This window comes from Mustela erminea, chromosome 12 (assembly GCF_009829155.1).
Source record: "Mustela erminea isolate mMusErm1 chromosome 12, mMusErm1.Pri, whole genome shotgun sequence".
Lineage (NCBI taxonomy): Eukaryota > Metazoa > Chordata > Mammalia > Carnivora > Mustelidae > Mustela > Mustela erminea.
In genome coordinates, this window is record NC_045625.1 from 85,751,315 (window position 1) to 85,771,004 (window position 19,690).

Here is a 19,690-nt window from a genome sequence, read left to right on the forward strand (position 1 = left end):
CTTCTGTATGTAACTATTTGTATCTATATTATGCTAATATGAGTCCATATTGACATCTCCAACTCTAATCCAATTATCACTTGGATGTTTCTAGCCTCTCTTCTTTTCTATAACATCCTACTCCAACAGTGAGAAACTTGGCTCCCACCATTGTCTATACATTTACTTAACTGTGACTTACAGTATGCATGCATAGTGGTATCAGAATTATTAACCTGTACCCTCACAGGAAACAAGTTTATCAACTACAGCATGCTTATGTACAGTTCCTTCTGCCTCTAGTCTTACAGACCTCACTCATTTCCAAGGTTACTTAGGTCAGTACATTTTCTCCTCCATACCTTCAGTGAGGTTGTTCAATACATTTGCAATACAGTTACATTGTTTTGTCACAATTCTGCATTTCATCCTGGGATCCTGACCTACTAAATAACTTTTTAAATCTGTGTCAAGGTTGGGGCACCTGGGTGGCTCAGTGGGTTGAGCCTCTGTCTACAGTTCAGATCATGATCTCAGGATTGTGGGATCAGGCCCTGCATGGGGCTCTCTGCATGGCAGGGAGCCTGCTTCCCACCGCCCCCCGCCTGCCTCTCTGCCTACTTGTGATCTCTCTCTCTGTCGAATAAAATAAAATGTTTAAAAAATTTTGCATCAAGTTTGCTCTTTGTCCTGTAAAGTTCTATAGGTTTTGACAAATGCATAATATATCTGCCATTATAGTTATCAAACAGAATAGTTCTCCTGTCTTAAGTAATTTTCCGTGCTTCACTTTATCAACCTTTTCCCTGAGCCCCTGGAAACCACTGATCTTTCTACCATTTCTGTAGTTTTGCCTTTCCATGAACGTCATGTAATCTGAGTCATAAAATATATAACCTTTTCCTACTGGGTTCTTTCACTTAACAACTTAATATCTCCCATTATATAGATGTGTACCAGAGCTTACTTATCTATACACCTATTGAAGGACCTCTTGGTTGCTTCTAGTTTGGGAAATCATAAATATAGTTGCTATAAACATTCCTATGTAGGGTTTTTTTTTTGTATGAATATAAGTTTTCAAAACAGTAAATATGTAGTAGTAGTTCAATCACTCACTCAATGATATAGTAAGACTACACCTATCTTTGTAAGAAAGTACCAAAGTATCTTTCAAAGTGTCTATACTATTTGGTATTCCTACCAGCAATGAGCGAGACTACTTTGTTGCTCCATAGCTTTAGCTAACTGATGCCAGTTTTTAAATTTTAGCCACTATAATAGACATGTAGTGTTATTTCACTACTGATGAGGGAACAGAAGGCTGGCTGAGGACAAAAGCTGACACCCTGCAACCTTCCCCCACCCCCACTCCTGGGTGGGACATATGGGACATTCTTTAGGAATCTCCCACCTATCTTAATGTTAATACCTTGCTAAGAAGGGAAAAAAAGACCTTGACAATGGCAAGGTCATTGGTATCCAATATCTTAAAGGTCCTCTTAAGCATATGAAATTTCTATTAAACCTCCCTTGCCTTACCTCCCCAACCTCATCACACAGATCCTACCACCCCTCACAACCCTGGGGCAGCAGCTCTTTCTGCCCACAGGTCCTGTCCCTGTGCTTTAATAAACCATCATTTTGCACCAAAGATGTCTCAAGAATTCTTTCTTGGTCGTCGGCTCCAGCTTCCACCCCAATGAATCTCACCTATATTCTAAAACTTGATCAATTACTGTTTTAACTTGTAATTCCCTAATGACAAATGCTGTTGAGTATCTCTTTACATGCCACAATTTTCCATCTGTATATCTTCTTTGGTGAAGCATTTTGGTGAAGCATCTGTTCAGATCTTTTGCTCATTCAAAAATCTGATTGTTTTCTTATTAAGTTTTAGGAGTTGTTTTTATATTTTCGATTATTGGATATGTGTTTTAGAAATATTTTCTCCCAGTCTGTGGCTTGTCCCTTGGTTCTCTTTCCAGGGTTTAGGCAACAGAAGTTTTTAATTTTAACAATGTCTGAATTCTCAATTTTTCTTTAATAAATCATGATTTGTTTCATATACTTACAAACTCATCCTCAAACTCAAGGTCACATAGCTTTTCTCCTATGTCTTAGTCTAACAGTTTAAGTGTTTTGTATATTACATTCAGGTCTATGATCCATTTTGAGTTCATTTTTTTAGAAGTGTAAGGTCCGGGACTAGGTTCATTTTTAAAATTTTATTTTATGTAAGGACTCCGATTGTTCTGGCACGACTTGTTGAAAAGCTTTCTCCATTGCATTGCCTTTGCTCTTTTGTTAAAGATCAGTTGACTGTATTTGTCTGGGTCTTTTCTGGGTTCTCTATTCTGTTCCACTGATCTGTGTGTCTTCTGTCTCACCAATGAACACAGTCTTGATTACTAAAGTCTTGATGACTTGAGTCTTGAAATTTGGTAGTATGAGTCTTCCAATCTTGTTTTTTTTTTTTCAGTATTGTGTTGGGTCTTCTTCTTTTTTTTTTTTTAAGCTTTCCAAATGAGTACAATGTATAGCCAATGTAAGAATCAACTGCCTTGGAGGCAGGTGGGAATAGAAGGAAGAACATGGATTTTAAAGTCCAGCAACTCTTCTTTCAAATTCTTGGTCTGTAGGCAAGCCCTTTGAAATTCTGGAGCTGAATTTCCTTTTCAGGAAATGGGGGATTAAAATGCTTACCGGCAGGGGTTTTTGTTGTTTGTTTTTATCAAAGCAATTCCTTAGAAAACCCCAGCATTGGGATGAGCAAGCAGCAAGTGACTAGTCAAGATGAATTCCCTTTTCTTTATTTTGAATGCTTTCTGGACTGTTTTCTTTTTCTTTTTTTCTTTTTTTTTTTTTAAGATTTTATTTATTTATTCGACAGAGAGAGAGAGATCACAAGTAGGCAGAGAGTCAGGCAGAGAGAGAGAGAGAGAAGCAGGTTCCCCACTGAGCAAAGAGCCCGATGCGGGGCTCGATCTCAGGACACTGAGATCATGACCCGAGCCGAAGGCAGCGGCCCAATCCACTGAGCCACCCAGGCGCCCCTGGACTGTTTTCTTAGTGTACTTTTAGACCATTTAATTCCAAATATTATGAGGAACTGACATAGTTTATTATTATGAAATATCTCCCAATAATGCATAAACATGTAAGATGGGTTATAATCCAGAGTTTTGCTTCTCCTGGAAACTAGCTGCTTAGACTAAAGAAATAGGTCTATTTGACAATCTTTTTTTAGAAGGAAGTGATTCATGTTGAGCCCATGGGGAATTAGTTCTAGTCTCTTTTTTAATGATTTGGGGAAGGGATAGGAATTTACTGACTGCATGGAAACAATAATGAGAATAAGTAATGAATAGCACAAATGACTTAAAAAAAAAAAGAGTGTGAAGATGGTGCCTTTTTTAAGAATACGGTAAACAGGAAAATGACTAGGAAGGACATATTTTTGAAGCAAAAATAGGATCTCTTTATGACTATATACCTTTGTACTTCAAAAAATTGGGTCCATTGTCTCAGTACACATTTACATAAGTGAGATTATTAGGTAAAAAGTACAGTTTCAAGATTTTTTGTATCAATGCCTTGTTTTCCAAAAACACATCCTGCGTTCTACAAAGAAAAAAGAAAAGTTTACACACACACACACACACACACACACACACACACACATATTTATATTTATACACACACACACAAGCAAGAAAACAAGGAGACCAAAAGCTAAAACTCAGGAGAGGTGGGAAGAGAGGAAGCACAAATGAACTACATTTACCAACTACATTTATGCTCCAAGCTTGCTAGGCATTATACACATTTAATATTTATGACAAATTTACTATCACTCTCACTTCATAGGTGGGAAGTGAAGTCTCCGAGAACTAAAGTAACAGGGCACGAAGCATACAGTTCACACAGCAGAGCCAGGAAACCCAAGTACACGTCGAAACCAGCACTCCAGCCCCATCTCAAACATCATCATACCACACTGCTCTAATTCTTTAATTTCTGAAAAGGAGAAAGAGCGTGAAGATCCCCAGAGTTCCTAGGTATTTTATAAACTGAAACCTAATTTTCTTGTACAGAGGTCCTAAGACTTCTGGTACTGCCTCCTTTAGCCGTGCTGAAAGGAAAGAATTCTTTCATTTCCTGCAGGACACAGACAGGCACGTTTTCACAATGGCCTCCCCAGGACGGTCACCCTCCTCGGGCACCTCTCCAGGAGTCATTAGTGAATCCCAGAGCCCTCCCGCCGGCTCTCGAAAGACCTGGCAGCCCAGCAGCAGCAGCAATTATGAGACTCAGCCACCGTGTAACAGATGCTGGGGCTTCACAGGAGAGAGGGGCCAGACTCCCTGTGCCTCTCCTTCCTGCTGCAAACATGAAGCCCAACCAAACTGCTCACAATACAACTGATGACAAAACTCAAAGAGAAGAAAATGTCAGGGGTCAGAAGTGGCCACAGAAACCACCGTAGAACCCAATTAAAAGTTGCTGTTTTCCAGCTTCGCCTGTGACAAGTGTTTCTGTGCACATCCCGGCTTCCTTTCCCTGAGGAGACTCGATGAGACATGAACCAGCGGAGTGGAAAACACTGCCCCAAGAAAGGAGCTGCTGGAGAATTCACAGGAGCAGGTGCAATGCAATTTAAGAGTAATTAAAGATATTTGAAGAGAAAAACAACCCTCTGTCATGTAAAGTAGAAGGAGATGGGGAAAATGGGGCTTAAATTTCAGAGACTTTATTCCTAAAACAGACATCTGGCCGTCTCCTCACAGTCATGCTGGGAATCCCAGGCGGGAGTGTTTTAAAAACCAGTTGTCTAGGGTCTGATGCTCCATTTTGCAAGTCTAGGAACTACAGTTTGTCTACTTCCTAAAAGCTACTCAGGCTCTCAGGGGAGTCCATGCTCACTGGCTTAGAAGACCCTAAAACACAAACCAGAATGTCAAGGTGTGGTTACTGTTTTTCTTTGTAATATTTGCACTTGTATTCTTTTATTTATGGCCATAGGAAAAGTTTTTTCCTATTAATTATAATACGGTTGCCGGGAACCCTCCTGTATCAGTTAGCTCTTGCTGCCTAACAACCATGTCCAAACTCAAAGACTTCAGACAATTAGCATGGGGTTTTGCTCACAGATCTAGGATAGCAGGGCACTTCTGCTGCCCTGGGAGAGGCTCAGCCGCTCTCTCCTCGACTTCCTCCAGCCCTTGTGCTCCCCTGGTGCTTGGGCCACACGTGCTGGCTGATCTAACACAGGGCTAGCATAGTCCGACAATCAGCCCGAGCAGTAAGAGTAAACAGGCCTTGTTTCTCATCATTGAACAAGTTGGCCTGGATGTGTTTCCATCGTGGCTGTGCAACGTTCAGACAGACAGACAGAGAAGGTGAGAGAAAGAAGTACTTAAAGCCTCTTGAGAACCTACGCTTAGAAATGGCACGTCATGGCTTCCAGCACATTCTGTGGGCACAACAAGTCACAAGCCAGCCTACAGGCCTACATCCAGAGGTTAAGAAAGAGTCTCTAGGTATTGACAAGATGAGTTCCCAAGTCACAGACAGGGTGCAGGAAAGGTAGCAATTACCACTATTTTGGCATCAACCTTCCATCCCTCCCTCTCTCGGGCTCTTAAAAACTGAATTAATAAGCAGAGTTCACTTGATAAAAATAAAATCCTATACAACTGGACAGTGCTCAGGGGTTATTTCAATCAGGCTCCCAAAGAATCTGATGAACTATACTTGCTCCAAACCCACAGTGCACCAAACACCAGCTTGTCTCTTGGGCTCCCCTACCCACACACTCCCTCCCACACACCCTAAAGGTCCATGTGGAGGTCACCTCTCCGAGTGGACTCTTTCTGCAGACACCTGCCCCTAAACCCTTCCATGACGCACTGCTTCTCACTGGCCTCAATCTGCTGGTGGCACCTGTTTCCACATAATAGACTTAACTTCCTGTAGCCACTATAGTAACTACTATGTTTGGTTTTTAGTCAATAAAAATTTAATTGCTGTGAAAGTTGCTTCAGGAAGATATAGAGGAAAACATTTTCTCTTCGTCTCCTGCCCCCTTCTCAGGGGCAGAAAGGCAAAATGGCGCTTGTAGAATCTGGAAGAAAAACACATTCCTTTTTTTTTTTCCCCCTTTCATTAGCAGATACCATAATGACGAGAAATTTATAGTCTTGTGTTTCATAACCAAGTAGAAAAGCCCAAATGTCTGTGGGCCACAAAGGTTTACTGCATTCACAGGAACATTTCCTCAAGTATCCCGGAACTGAAACCTAGTTATCTGGCAGAAATCCAAGCCCAAACCCTGTTAGAGTAAATTAGCATTTAGGTATTCAACATGGCTTTGGAATGAGTTTTTCTGTAACGATGAGTTTTCTAGGTTACTGTTTCATTACACAATGCCCTCCTTATGAGAGCCCAAGGGAGAATTTTCTCTCTGATCTCAGAATGGGGGAACAACTGGGCTGCTTCTTAGCACTTGGAATGGTTCTGGAAAATCTATAGGATCTTTTGGTGTGAATTTTAGATAACTTCACACCTGATTTTGCCTTATCTTTTCTAGTTCTATATATCTGTATTCTGCCTTCTTTACTCAGTGATTCTCATGTTAATTTTTTTTTCTCATTTAAGACACTTTTTAAATTTTTTTCCTAAGTAGTTTCCACCACAGCATGGAGCCCAACACAGGGATTGAACTCACAACCCTGAGATCAAGACCTGAGCTGAGATCAAGGGTCAGATGCTTAGCTGACTGGGCTCTCCAGGGGCCCCTATTTAAGATACTTACTAAGCAGATTTAATTGTCTTTTAGAGCCTAAGAGTCTAAAGAAGCAAACCAATAAATAAACACCAATTTCTCAAGAAAGCTATAGTCTGGGGCACCTGCGTGGCTCAGTGGATTAAGCCTCTGCCTTCGGCTCAACTCATGATCTCAGGGTCCTGGGATCAAGTCCTGCATCAGGCTCTGCTCAGCAGGGAGTCTGCTTCCCCCCTCTCTCTCTGCCTGCCTTTCTGCCTACTTGTGATCTCTCTCTGTCCAATAAATAAATAAAATCTTAAAAAAAAAAAAGAAAGCTATAGTTTAATTTTTTGGAATGCTTAAAAAATTCTTTGCTTTTTTCTATCTTGATGGGATTCTTTCTTTTCGATTTCGGATACTATGGTCTGAGTTAACCACACTTCTCAATGGTTCAGCATCATCTTTGGTCTAAGAGGACCCTTCTCATTTTCTTTCTTTCTTCCTTTTTATTTCACTGCTCTGCCTCATCTGTCCCAAGGCAACCATTTCAATGTGCTTAATGCAAGCCCCTTCGCTACTGTGTTCTTATACAACATATAGTTTTATAGGCATCAATCCTAATGGTGTGCAGCTATAGTTAGAAACCTCCATCTGTTTCTTTTTCATTCAGCCTGTGTTTTAAAGACCCATATATTTTTCTAAGGGTACATCTACTCTCTTGCTTCTCTGCGGAAGACCATGAACCCAACACATCTGGCCTCTCTACTCCGCAGACTGCCTCGGACACCCTCCCTGCCTGCTCCCAGCATCACCACATGTATGCTGGGAGCACAACCCTTACACCCAGGATGAACAGTTTTGAGAGTGAAAACGGCGCTATTAGCAATGCCATTAGCTCTGGCAGCCGCGCACTGTAGCTGTCCCAGGCGAGCTGACACGCCTTGTCACCTTCCTCGTAGAGGACCCTTATGAACTGTGGGCAAATCCCTTCTTGATAGGCATGCAAGAGTGGACTTGCAGGGTCAGGAAGTATAATGGACCTAAGCTGCTGTTACCCCCAGAGTCCCCTGCAGGATTTCTCGACCACTTTACGCTCCCATCAGCAGTGCGTGAGGGCCCCCATGCCCCCGTGTCTCCAACACTCGGCAGAATCCTCATTTTGCCAGTCTAGTACATGTAAAGGGATACCATGTGGTTAACTTGCGTCTTTCCATCAGCCAATAAGTATCTTTTCATGTTCCTGTTAGCTTTTTGTTTTTGTGTTTTTAGGTTTTTGGTTGTTTTTTTTTTTTTCCTTTCTGTGAATTTCAATCTCCCTTCTTTGCCCATTTTCCACGGAGGTATTTGTCTTGCTGCTTTGCAGAAGATGGTACCTTTTCTAACACGAGCACACATCTGCCTTCTTAAACTGCATAAGCAGCCCCACCGTCCTTCCTTGCAGAAGTAGGGTCACATGATGATGAGTATAGGGACTGCTGGGGTTACGAGATGCTATGAAACATACAGCTGGAGAGATATAAACGAATTGTAGTAGACTAAGCGGTGCCTCCCCCTCCAAAAAAACTCATATACTAGAGTCCTAACCCTCACCATATTTAAGATGTGGCTTTAAATGAAGTCAGAAGTGTGGGATCCTAGCCCCCTAAGGCTTGTGTCCTTATAATGAGAGAGACATCAAGTCGGTGGCACGCACACACAGAAAAGTTTACGTTAGGTGGGCCTCCAAGTCAGATACAGGTAAAAATACTAAACTCATTTAAATTGCTTACCTCTTGGGTCACTTGGAAGCATCAAAACTTGCTGATCAACACTTGGAATGCTTTATAAAAGTTAACCAGTGGTGTCATTTCCAGGAAACTGTTCGGGATATAGGCTGTTTTCAGAAATCAGGTATTTCTTCCTCTAGTGGGGGGAAAAAATCAGTGAATTCTTCATCTTAGTGATTTCCTTTTTCTTTTCTTTTTTCTTTTTTTTTAAACTTATTTTCTAGAGTAATACTCTTGTCTGGTATCAAGTTTCTTTCTTTCTTTTTTAAGGATTTTTAAAATTTATTTACTTGACAGAGAGATTGAGATCACAAGTAGGCAGAGAGGCAGGCAGAGAGGGGGGCAGGAAGCAGGCTCCCCACTGAGCAGAGAGCCCGATGCGGGGCTCGATCCCAGGACCCCAGGATCATGACCTGAATAGAAAACAGAGGCTTTAACCCACTAAGCCACCCAGGTGCCCCTGGTACCAAGTTTCTTAGAGGAAACTACATGTGGCTCAAACATCTGTGTTGTTCTCAAACACTTTTGGCTCCTGCAACTTACAATGTCCAAAGATACTGGACTTTGGGTCTGTGATTTGTCCTGTCATAGGTCCTATAGAATCATTTCAGGGATACCGCTAGCTATGGTGCTGCTTAGTTGTAGGTTATCAGGAACGCGTCTCATGCGAACACTGTGATCAGTTCCTGCCAACGTGTAAACTGCAGTAGGAATGATTTGCAACAGCTAACGTAATGCCACGTGGCAGCGCTCTACAGAACAGAGCCGATCCTGATGGATATTCCTGGATATCAGACTTCAAATCTCTAAGTTACCAAACCTTCTGCAGAACTCCTTTGAAGTCCTAGTGCACGTCTTGTGTTTCTACAGAAGTTACTAGAACTTGGCCCAACTTCTACTAAACGGCCTCCTCCTCCACCACCACCTCCGCCATCGCCACCCGCACTGCAGAGCTGACTTCTGTCCTGCGGGGGGGTGCACAGCCTTAATCTTCAGACACCTAAAGGACTGTTTACCTGTTCCCCATTGTAGGACTGCTTTTTCCTTCATATTTCTCCTGGCCATTATATTTCTTTTTCACTGTTATTATCCTGCCTGCTGCTTATAACCTCCAGAGCCACTCTGCTTTCCCTGTCTGCCGCTCCCGTTCATAGAGGTTCACCTTGTCTTCTCTTTTCCAGCTCCTTTTCCTGCTGCTTCGCTCGTGCTCCCTGGCTTTGGGCTGAGCAGAGCATCCATTTGGTCCCAGGTTGACACTACAGAGCAGGCCTCCTGCCATCCCCTGAAATCACCTGGCAAAGCTGTGTGTGTGTGCGCGCGCATGCGTGTGTATACGTGTGTGTGTGTACACATGTATGTGTATTCCTAGAGGGAGGCCTGCAGTCGACCCTACAGATAATCTAGACCCACAACAATTCCCAATTCCCTATGTCCCTGACCCTTTGGCACAGAAGCTGAGAACCTGGAACTTTTCCATTTGCCAACTTTCTTTGTTTTGATCCGTGAGCAGGAAGATGCCCTTTCTTGAATGAAAAGCAAAGTGTCACTAGGAGAAAACCCTTTGCTCCTCATTCTTTCCTCTGATTTCTGCCTGGACTGTAACGTAAAGCACAGACAGAAGCAGCCAGCAGGCGCACACGAGGCTGCCAGCCTGGGCATGAAGGCCCGTACCTGAGGTAGAAGGGCGGGAAGTCGGGGCACCGGGGTGGCTCAGTTAGTGAAGCAGCTGCCTTCGACTCAGGTCATGATCGCAGCATCCCGGGACCGAGTCCCACGTCAGGCTCCCTGCTGGGAGTCTGCTTCTCCCTCTGCCTGCCTCTCCCCTGCCTGTGCTCTCCCTCTCTCTCTCTGGTAAATGAATAAATAAAATCTTTAAAAAAAAAAAAAAAGGAGGGGCAGGAGGTGACAACGTTTTAAGTCTCTAGCAGTGTCTCCGCACCCCCACCCCCGCTGGGGAGAGTCGACCTCCAGACGTATTTTTACATGATATGAAATAAACACACACACGCGCACACACACGATTTTAAAAAGAGGTAAAAATATAAACGGAAATTCTAAAATCTTCTTCCTGTTCCCTGACTGCTTTGTATACGGACGCCTTAGAGGCCAGCATCTTACTTCGGGGGCCTCTGCTAAACAGCCAAGGCATCGCTATTAACAGGAATCGGCCAAAGTTAAAACGGCCGTGAGGAAGAAAGGGGGAAATGCCGAGAAAAGGATCCTCTGAGATAGGACGGCAACGTTCAGTCATTTTCGTTTTATATGGAAGTGACTGGAAGGACATCCATAGGACGCTGATGGCGGTAGTTTGAACCTTCTGTGTGTTCCTAACTCTCCTCACCCGCCGTGTACTAAATTGCCACAAGAAAAACAAGGAAAAAGAAGTGTCATTTCAAGTTTCGCAGACGTTCAATACAGGCCCTCCGTCCCTCCCAAAATTTCCTTCAGGTGCCCCTGTCGTGGTGCCGAGCGTGCCCGTACACCGCACGGATGGCTCCGTGGTGAGCCCCCACCCGCGAGGACAGCCCGGCAGGCGAGGTGGTGAGGCCTCACTGCAGGCGGGGCGGGAGGGGGCGGGGGGTCCGAATAAGGAACTTGAACGCTCTGGGAAGCGTCTCCCTTGGTGGTGAGGCACCCCTCCCCCCTATCAGGGAGTCTGCCCGTGTCTCGTCCCACTTACCAGCGAAGTGTCTCAATTCCTATCCCGTCATTCCACACCTTGTGGTCCAATCCTGCCTTTTCAGAGACAGAAGAGCAAGCTCTGAATGGGAAGGGCATGTCCAAGGTCAAAGAAGACATGTAGGCAGCACCTTGGGGCTTGGAACCCATTCAACTGCTCGCAGCCCCCATCGCTACCACCCCGACTGCCTCGCTGAGTCCTTCCTGCAGGCTGGGCAGTGCCCCGGGGGCCATCTGCAGAGTCTCTTACCTTCACGAAAGCCCCATAAGGTAGGGGTATCTGCCATTGAGGAACAGGAAAAGATGGACCAGTTGAAGAAACGAAGGCTCAGGTACATCTTGTGCTTTTCCGAGGCTGGAAGGAAGCAGAACCAGGAGGTGAGCCCTGCTCTGTCTAGCCCTTTCTACATCAGCTGACTCAAGACCAGGTCCACACGTGCCCCACAATTCCCCCAGAGGGGTCCTCAGCTCCTGAAGGCTCAGGAAGTCATTTCGGTGCCACGTCCCTCTCCCCTTCAGTGCAAAGAATCCTTCCTGAACGAGCCTGTTGTCTCAGCAGCTGGTGATATTTGATTTGATTAACACCCTGGGACCTATCACCAGACGTAAAGATGATGCCTAATTAATTGCTTACATTAAAGAGCTGGCACTTCTTACATTCGGTTCACACTTCTGGCTTCAATCATGTTTTCGTTTCAGCAATAATATTTACATGATGAGCAAATAGTCGATTCATACTCCGGCGTGGACCTAAGCTGGGGGTGGGACCTCCCTAAGCAGATGTCCTGGACAGGTGTAGAGAAATGGGCTTTTTTTTTTTTTCCCCGCAGCAAGAGCCACGAGCAATCTCTTCCGCTTGTTTTACAATAAAAAGTCATGCTCAGATCAACAATATTCATTGCGCACTGGCCTAGTCTGTGTCAGTCATCCCATTTCCAAGGCCCCATGGGGGCCAAAGAAGGACACTCACTAAGAAGTCACATTGGACCTAACTGTTTTCTTCCCCCTCTTTTTTTTTTCAGTCCAAGATCTAGATGCATTGAGTAAGAAAACAGACTCGACATGAAACGCGTGAAGTTTCGATAGGCATTTGCTGAGGTCTCCCAAGATCTAATCACGCAGGAGGCGGGGCAGTTTGGGATGTGCAGTGACTCCCGGGATGTGAACGGGGTCACACTGAACTGAGGTGACACGCAGCAAACTGTCCTATGCCGTATCTTGAATCAGAACGTGGAGAATGACACAGAAAGGCAAGACTCTACCTTCTGACAGCAGGAAGTCGGAAGGGATACGGCAGCGTGGATGCCTTCGGATGACAGAGTGCTTGACAATGGGCCGAATTCTAACATCGTGAACTTGAGCAGGAAGAAATGCCACAGAACCATGCGCAGCAGCACCACACAGCGGAGACGCGGCTTGGTGGAAATGTCTTGACCGAGATCAGCCCCAAGCTTGACACAAGGCAACGGTGTGGTGTGCACCGCACGTCACTGATGCAGCCATCTGTCCTCAGTCGTGAAGCGGCTACCTGGGATCTACGTTACTGAGAAGGGACATGGACATACCGAAGCGTATTTCAGAGGAGAGACTCGGGGATGGGAACGCCTCGAAAACAGACTAAAAAACAGGTAAATCTTTGAAGAAAGAGATGGTTAGTCTGGAGAAGAGCAAACGAGGTTGCTAGGAGAGCGACCACAAGGGCAGCACGTGGACGACAGGGAGGACCCGGGGGCTACAGGTCCTGCGGGGTCTACTCCGGAGAGCCACGGTACCTCCAACAGGAGAGACTTGTTGCCAGCACACCTGGCTCTGCCCATCAGTTTCCGGTTCACACGCCTACAGAGTTCTCCCAGAAAACTGCACTCCACAGTAAGACTTCCTTCTTAGTGACACCAACTACTTTCTTTAGGAGAGTTAGTGTCGTGTAAATACACGGTGCTGGTTCCTCTCTTTTCGGAGAGAACTTATTTTATGGAAGTTGGACACACATCGATCTGTGATTCCCTGGGCCCCCGCTGGAGTTTTATGTTTTACGTACGTTTTTCAGGAGGCGACGAAGAGGAGAATTCTATCCGGCATTCTTTATACAGACCAACACAGATACCACATTACACTGACTAGAAGACACCAATGGTTTTAAGATGCATCGCTATTACCTGCCACTAAGGAAGAGGAAAAGATGCCACCAATTCAGTTAGACCCCAGTCTCCTTCACATCTGACTGTTCTGGGTCACTTTTCAACTCCAAGTTGGCATGTGGTTCCCATTTCCCACATGTTATTTGTGTCTGTGCCATCAAGAGCATCAAGAATGCAGTATTTCTTTAAAAAACACTCCACTAGGGCGCCTGGGTGGCTCAGTGGGTTAAGCCGCTGCCTTCGGCTCAGGTCATGATCTCAGGGTCCTGGGATCGAGTCCCGCATCGGGTTCTCTGCTCCGCGGGGAGCCTGCTTCCTCCTCTCTCTCTCTCTCTGCCTGCCTCTCTGCCTACTTGTGATCTCTCTGTGTTAAATGAATAAATAAAATCTTAAAAAAAAAAAAAAAAACACTCCACTATTTTTTCTAGAATTTTCTTCCGACCAAGTAACACTCGATCTGAAGGTTTGATGTTCTTAACTTTTCTGATCTAAGCAGCCAATGTAGGTTTTCGGACAACAACAAGGATTGGATTCTTTCTTCAAATAGTCCTTAAATTGTCTGCTGACTGAAACTCCAAGGGACACTATCCAGTAATGCCACCACGAATAACAAAATCTGTTCTGCAAAGAAAATAAACAATAAAAATCCCAAATGGCACCTGGCCAACAGATGCTTGGGATATTAGAAGGTGAAGTCTGGGTATTAGAGAGTAAAATACAGTGATTCAATCTGCCTTCTGGCTTGGGTTATATCCTTTACCTGCCCTAGGGTAGCTGAGTGATAACTTCTCCTAGTTCTTCTTTATGCCACTTAAGAGTCTCCTCAAAAGGAGAGGCTGTCTGTATCTTTCCTTTATGCCCAACTTTTCTACTTTGGAAGTCTTCCTAATCTTTTCATTTCGGCTAGCTTTCCTAGCTGGTGGGAGACAAAGCAAAAATGGGAGGGTCAACCCAGATTTTGCATCACAAAAGAAGGCATGCTTCATCTCTTTTTTTTGTTGTTTTAAAGATTTTTTTAAAAATTTGTCAGAAAGAGCAGAAGCAGGGGGAGCTGCAGGCGAACAGGCAGAGGGAGAAGCAGGCTTCCCACTGAGCAAGCAGCCTGATGTGGGACTTGATCCCACAATGCCGGGATCATGACCTGAGCCAAAGGCAGAGGCTCAACTGACTGAGCCACCCAGGCATCCCCATCTCTGTCTTTATGAAGGAGAGCTCTGTGACTGGACTGTACAGAGGTAGTTCTTAGCTCTGGCTGTGAAGCAAAATACTTTGTAAAGATTTTTTTAAACTGTAGATCCCAGTGGATGACCCCAAGACCCATGGACTCAGACTCTCAGGGGTGGGGACAAATTGAGGGAAAGCAGGCACTTGTATTTTTAAAAGAGTTCCATCGGTTGTTGCGTTATGTCACAGAGGCTGTCACCCTTTAGGAGGAGGACGACACCGGGCATTTTCCAGTTCACGCGGGACAATTCTCCTGACACACACGAAAGCAAACGTGCAGCTCTGTGCTGCAGAAAACAATTTCTGGGAGTGGGCCCCGATTTTATCCAAGCTGTCACGGTCACACCATTCTGTACTCAACATGACTAAACCACAGGGTAGGAAGGATATGGCCACGACCGGGCACGGGATGGCCGTGGCAAGAGCACGGCAGGAAACAAAGGACGAGATTTTCTTCCTCCAGCTTTCCCCCCGTCCCAGAGGCTGGCTGGTCTGAGGCTACAGGGGAGCTCGTCCCCACCCACCACTCTCTGGCCACAACTTTGCAGGACCGTTTCAGGAGCAAAACGATTTGGACAACTAGGCTGGTTCCGCGCTTTGGGGATCGTCTGTAGCCTTAGAGTGGAAGGCTGTGCTCATGGGGACCTGCCCCTCAGAAAATGTGCAAATCCCTGCACCAGAGGACTCGGAAGAGGTTTCCGTGGCCATGCGAGAGCCCTGACTCGCTCTCCTTAATCACCTCCTTCTTAGCCAACGTTCTTCAGAATTTTAGGTGAGCATCAAGGACCCCATCCCCCATCTCGCCTAGGGTAAGTAAATCACTGCTGATTCTACTCTGAGCTCTATGGCCTTTAATGGTGCCGGTTTCCTTTAATCCTGCAGTTTTAACTTCTGGCCTTTAAACTCTGCAGTTTCAGAATGCCATTTCCACACCAAAGCCCAGATTCCCTCTCACCTCTTAGATCCGGGGACCTCTTGGTTATATCCAAGGAAGAATCCGAGAGTCGGTGTCTCCTGTGAATTTCAATTCTTTCTGGGCCTAAAGCCGGGGCTGAAAGCAAGAATGCAAGAGGCGCCAACCATTACTGATCAGTGCAGGAATATACATTCACACTGTCCTTAATGCTTCTGCTTCTGCTACCATGTACTGAACACACTTTATTACCCCATTTACTCCTCACCACCACCTATGAAGTAGGCTGCACTGTCCACCCCCATGACAGAAACAGAGTCAGGCTAAGCAACACCCCAATGCCATAATAAGGGCCAAAGTCAGATCCTACTCCAAAGATGAAGCTCTCAGACACTGGTTGTGTTGGAAAGGCAGTGAGGAAAAAATAATATGGAACCGATGGATGGGTAGATGGATAGATCAAGAAATATGTCATAAATACCTAAATACACACAGACACATGAATATAATCGAGTCTATCATATGAGCTAGGGGGTCATTATGTGGCGACTTGTGCTATTTTACATGTTTGAGAAGGTTTGAAAACAAAGTGTTGGGGTGACATAGAAAAGCAGTGAGGAGATCAAAGTCGTGTCAATCCAACGTTCTTCCAAGGATCTGTCTCACGTCTCCATAATTCTGTGTTTTAGAACTTTACATTGAGTTTGACAAGTGTGTACTGAAGCCCCATGATGTCCCAGGCGCCAACACACCTGGACCAGGCCTGGGAGGCTACACTCACGGTCGGTGCTGTGAGCACACAAGACGGAGCCCTTTCGGGTTCACATGCAGCAGCTGACGCTAACCCAACCTGCGATCCGAAGCTGGTTCTGATAAAGGGCTGTGGTCCGGGTGGGAAGTGCCGGGGGAACCCAAGGACGGAGTGGTCTGGAAAGGTGCCTGGGAACAGAAGCAATTAGTATGATGCCTTGGAAAAAACAGGGAAGAAGTCAAGAGGTCTGAACTGGGTTTAGTCAAAACACTTCCGACCCCAAACATGTGGGTTCTCTCCCTGACCCTGTCCACACAAACACACCAACCAAGTCTCTAGAACCACCTATGTATCCTGCAAGTCCTTGTGCTTCGGACACTATCTGGAGTTAGTCAGAACCCACAGGCTAAGGGCTCAGTCTCCAAAGACTGCCCTTGCTTCAGGGGCCTGCGGAAGGTGGTGTGTTCTTTGTTATCACGCCGGTGGCACTTGTGAGCACCAGGGACTCATTCTAAGACTTGCGTGCTGGGCTGACACATTCACGTTCTAGAGACTCCTTCGGACTATCTGTGTCTTGGACACCACTGAGCCATTTCTGTTCTGGGGGCTGGCAGTCTCCTTGAGCCCCACAGGAAAGTGATGTACCTACTGCTTTCTCCAGGGGCTCGACACAAAGCCTCTTCCCAGAGAAGAAGAGAGAGGCTATCCGCGTCCAAGGGCTTTCTCCACTTTTCCTCTGCCCCACTATCTTCCTTCCCTCCTGCTCACCTCCCCACCCACAGCTGAGATCTCCTGCCCCGCCCGCTGGCTCGAGACCTCTCCCCACCTCCCTACCGGACCCCAAGCAAAGCTTCACATCCTACCAGAGGCTAGAAGCTTAGCTCCAGCCCATCTTATAATGACTATGCCAAGTGCTTTTAGGGTCGTGGCTTTTGAAAATTAAAAGCCCTTTTCCACCCTATTTTTTTTTTTTGGTAAAACTCCTTTTTCCCCTGATAGAGTAAATGATGCCTAAATGGGGCTGGGATGGGCTGGGGAGGGAAGGAGGCAGAGGCAACAGGAACTGAGAGCAGAAAAAGCGGTTTATATTTACAAAAAAATTCTGGGGCGCCTCTGTGGCTCAGTGGGTTAAGCCTCTGCCCTTGGTTCGGGTCATGATCTCAGGGTCCTGGGATCGAGTCCCGCATCCGGCTCTTTGCTCAGCAGGGAGCCTGCTTCCCCCTCTCTCTGCCTGCCTCTCTGCCTGCTTGTGATCTCTCTCTGTCAAATAAATAAATATTATCTTAAAAAAAATAAAAAATAAATAAAAAATAACATTCTGTCAGTGTTCTTATCACCACCTTTAAATTTGGTCCATCCCTTGAGCAAAAAGGGAAAGACTTACTCCATAGCCTCCTTCCTGCGCTTGGGTCTCCGAAGAATTTTGCTTCCACGTGACCTGCTCTCGACTAGAGGTTGAATCCCAAGGTGACCCTAATTCCAAAAGAAGATGAATCTCACACCTTGAGAGCTGCCTTGGTCTTAGTTACCGCTGAGTCTCTGGAGGTTTTTCTCAGGAAACACAGCAGACAGAACCCCAAGCTGCTAATCATCAAAGTGTACAACGATTTAGAAATGTAACGACGTCTGTATGTTAATTGTATGGCTGGTGGCCTGCTGTGTATTTTCTGAACAATTACAACACGAGACCCTTACCGTGGGGCCACGTGCTTCACGGGTTTCCTGTGCCAATAATCACCACAGGGAATTCAGTATTTCCCCCACAGCTACCTGTCCCTGTGCACTTTGGCTCTTGTCCCGTTTCTGAAACTTCCAGTTCGCATCCCTGTGGCATGCCTTCATTGAGATCCTTTCTTCGGTTTTAGTTCTCTGTCTGGTCCGTTTGATAGTCTTCTATATCAACCATGAGGTCTAAAGGAGAAATAACTTGTCAGTTAAAAAAAAAAAAAAAAAACTGAAGCCAAAAATGCAGATGTTTGAGGAAAATACAAAATATAACTTGATTTTTTTTCTCCACCAACTGCCCACCCCAAATGAGGACCTTGGGAATTTTATTTCTAAAACGTAACTCTGTATCAGAAATGCTCCTGGTTTCACGTCAATAAATACCCAGAGGGCCTATCTCTCACCATAAACCCATTCAGGTAAGGGTCAGAGATGTCTCTCCCCATTAAGCAGGGAGAAGTTTTCCCTGTCACAAATTAAAATCCTCCCCTGTGGCTGTAGATTTATCCGCAGACTTGCTCACAACGGTCTTCTTATTAATGGTGATTGGGAACAATAAATCATTTCCTCCCGCTACAAAGGCTGCTCAGATTGGTTCAAAATGGCTAACCTCCTGTTGAAGTGAACCTCCCCTGAGCCGATAATGCGTCTGGGGAAAGAGTGTAAGGGGAAGGTTTGGAATGGGAGAGAACCCACGTTTCTAGGATTTAAAGGAAATATTCAGCAGCATGTGGCTTCATTACCTTCTACATAGTCTTAAACAATACCCAGAAGAAATAATGACCTGACGGGCTTTGAGTTTTTGTTCACCTTTACCCAAAGAGTTAAATATCAACGATTCAAGTGAGCTTTTATTATTGAGTGAAATAACACCAATTCACAACATCATTCGGGAAGTATGTGCGTGCTGCTCAACCCCATATCCTCTCCGTCATTCCTTCCCATCAGTGACGGAGGAAGCTTCCTTCTATTACAAGAACACAAATTTAGGTCATATAATCAATAAATGCTAATACGACGCATATAATATGCATTGACTGGGCTTTGCCGTTCTGAAAACAATATATCACCATGAGCTGAAGCAGTGATCATTTGAAATAAGATCCGGAAATATATTTATTTATTTTGGTTGTTGGCCAATCACCTCCATTGTTTTCTTGGTACTGGGCAAGATACAAGAAAAATTTCTCTCCCAAGGTCCACCCCACAGATAAAGCACATTCTTGGGAAAAAAAAAAACCAAAATTCCCTCAACTGAGCAGACAGTTTCCAAAAAGCACATGCAGTCTTTTAACTCAAGGTAACAGTCAGACCTCTTGGACATTTTTTCAACTCCTCTGAAGAAGCAAGAAGAATCCATGGGCCTCCCTCAGTCGGCCTGACTTAAAGGAGTACGAGACGAGACTCATCCACATGGAGAGTTAAACAATGCGATTTTCCCAGTATACACCCGCTGGGGGAATCAATAACCTGTTCTCAAACCAGCAAATTGGTTTCAAGTATTTGGTTCACCGGTTCCATCCGACAAGCATGAATAAGAGGCCGCCTCGCGAGTGAAGGAGAAGGGGTTAGGAGCCCTGGAAAAATGTGTTCTCATCAGAATTCCTGTGCTTCCCTACTGCACGGATGGTATTTGCAAAACTCTTTGGAAAGAACACTGGGTTTAATTTCAGGCAATCCTCTTTGATGGGATTTTAACAAAAAAAGCTTTTGCGGAGCACTCTATTTCAGCTCGCACCATGTAGC

General features: G+C 45.2%; 1 long non-coding RNA gene across 7 annotated transcripts in view; it reads right to left on the reverse strand.

The window, feature by feature from the left end:
• Nucleotides 1-19,690, reverse strand: part of LOC116570212 — a 95,889-nt gene that overhangs the window by 15,494 nt on the left and 60,705 nt on the right. For 4 of the 7 annotated variants that reach the window (XR_004277325.1, XR_004277324.1, XR_004277327.1 and 1 more), the window contains exons 2-8: nucleotides 17,915-18,130; nucleotides 16,221-16,407; nucleotides 15,511-15,606; nucleotides 12,456-12,798; nucleotides 11,444-11,548; nucleotides 11,195-11,250; nucleotides 8,518-8,650 (exon numbers count right to left, since the gene is read on the reverse strand). This is a non-coding gene — a long non-coding RNA (uncharacterized LOC116570212). The remainder of the gene's footprint in view (nucleotides 1-8,517; nucleotides 8,651-11,194; nucleotides 11,251-11,443; nucleotides 11,549-12,455; nucleotides 12,799-15,510; nucleotides 15,607-16,220; nucleotides 16,408-17,914; nucleotides 18,131-19,690) is intronic. The other 3 variants (XR_004277329.1, XR_004277330.1, XR_004277328.1) reach the window with 3 other exon arrangements.